The sequence below is a fragment of the Egretta garzetta genome, unplaced genomic scaffold (genome assembly GCF_000687185.1).
Source record: "Egretta garzetta isolate BGI_Z169 unplaced genomic scaffold, ASM68718v1 scaffold737, whole genome shotgun sequence".
NCBI lineage: Eukaryota > Metazoa > Chordata > Aves > Pelecaniformes > Ardeidae > Egretta > Egretta garzetta.
In genome coordinates this window covers 175,658-177,733 of record NW_009260195.1, presented here as the reverse complement: position 1 = coordinate 177,733, position 2,076 = coordinate 175,658, and the positions used below count along the sequence as shown (strand labels likewise).

Below are 2,076 nucleotides of genomic sequence, written 5' to 3'. Positions count from 1 at the left end.
GTCATGAGCTCCTATTTGATCTTGAAGAAGCAATTAGAAAAATTCTATTCCAATCAAATTTTTGGGGTTAATTTTTCTTAAAAAAAAAAAAAGTTAATGAAAAATCTGGTCTTCACCAAGCATTTTTCTAATAGAAATGTGAAAAGGAAGAAAAAGAAGATAGGATATTCTCCATCTCTTTTTTTATTTTTTTGCAATAATTATTCAATTATTATTATAAGGCAACTCTAAAGAAGAATTAAAATTTTTTTGAAAAGGAAAAATTCTTTATCCCAGGAAGTTTTAACTGAAAATTTCCATCTTTCAAGGTTAATGTGATAGTAATTAAATCAGCTTTAAAGCAGAGATCTTTGAGATTTCTGATTCATTTGCAATGTGAGGCTCAAAATGGAATATTAGGAGCCAGATTTAAAAAGTTGAGGGTTTTTTTAATCGTTCTAGGACTGTGTGTGTTTGCATCCTGAGCCTTCGACTCCTGCTCTGTATTTTGAGGGCTTTCTCCACAGCATAAGGACCAGGGCTTTACCTGTTTGCTGGAGGCTGAAGTTCTCACGTACTCATTTCAGTTGACTTCTTCGATGAACGCACACCACGCACAGCAACATTTGTTATAAAACCATGAGAACTGGCAATCCTCTGTCATGTGCTACTGTGCAAGTAGAGCAAAAGCGTTGAGCTTAAAGCCAGTATAAGACTTGTTTCATTCCAGTTAAAAATGTAAAAATATGATGTTGACCAGCATTAGTCCCTTTGAACTTAATTATATTGTTACTTTCGGATCTTTTCTCTAGGTAACTGAAGCAAAGAAATCTGTTTTAAAAAACGTAGAGAAAGGTGAAACGTAAAGAACGTTCCACGAGTTCGTCTGTACTGAAAAGAGCTTGGCTCTTGGCCGTGTTGTGGGTGCTTTAAGAGGTGGTAATGGGTAGGGGCTCCCCGTGACAGCTCTCTGGTGGTCCTGCTGGCACAGTTTGATTCCTTTATTCCTCATCTTGTGTTTCTCCCCTGGCTACTTTTCATTAGATACCGGGAGGCTGCAATTCTCTTAGTTTATTTTACCTGACAAGGAAAGGAGAACTTCCTTTAAATGTTTTAAATATTTATGATTTTTAGTAGAAATTCCAGTTCTTTTATCTCTCCAGCTGTGTTAGAAACCTTCTCCTCTTTAGCTTCCAGCGTCCTGTAGTCTTTACGTTAATTTAGGAGCTTCTCTTTTGAAACGTGTATGTCTCCTCTTCGGGGCAGTGGGCATTTCCTGGCTCCCCTTGGGGGCTGCAGAAAGATTTTAAGTCCCTTTTCCCCTTTAGCGATTGCTTATCCCCATGGGCAAGATGTTCAGAGTCTGGCGAAGCTAATCCTAGGTATCGGAATTGGCTGAGTTAAGGTCCTGGTTTCCCAATTTCTTGGGCGAGGGGGTGAGGCAGACCTGGACGCGGCGTGGGGTCTGCCCAGCACTCCGGGCCCCGTGAGCACCCCCGGCAGTGGGGCAGAGCGCTCCCCACCCGAGCGCCCGACACATGGCTTATTCAACGTCAGATCAGAAACCTTTGGAAGGGCCAAGGACCCAACCCCAATTTTTCAAGCCCTGTCCTGATGTATTTTCAGGGCATTCTCCTGTAGAGGGGATTCTTCGAAATCATCGCTCCTAATGGTTACTTGGCAGACCTTGTACTTAAGAAGGAAAGGTGGCAGGACATTTACAGGTCGTCACTGTGCTCCACATAAATATCTCGAGCTTGAAGCAAAAGTCCATGCATGTGCTAGCAGGGGTTTCCGATTTTTGAGCATCCCTAGGTGACGGAGAGGCCTTTTCAAGGTATTTCCAACTGAACTCAGATGGAGATACTCCAAGTCACTAGCCCTGCGTGCTTGGAAAATGTTTGGAGTCACAGAATCACACAGAATCCCAGAGTGGCAGGCGTTGGAAGGGACCTCTGGAGATCATCTAGTCCAACCCCCCTGCTAAAGCACGTTCACCCAGAGCAGGCTGCTGTGCCAGGGGCTCCTGGGCTCAGTGGCTGCATTGCCTTTTAGACCATTGATTCCAATGGTTGGGGTGGGTTTTTTAAGCAAATA

The 2,076-nt window shown here is 43.1% G+C and overlaps 1 protein-coding gene across 1 annotated transcript in view; it reads left to right on the top strand.

Moving 5' to 3' along the window:
* Positions 1 to 2,076, top strand: part of PRDM16 (PR/SET domain 16) — a 238,773-nt gene that overhangs the window by 205,268 nt on the left and 31,429 nt on the right. The gene's annotated exons all lie outside the window — the stretch shown is intronic.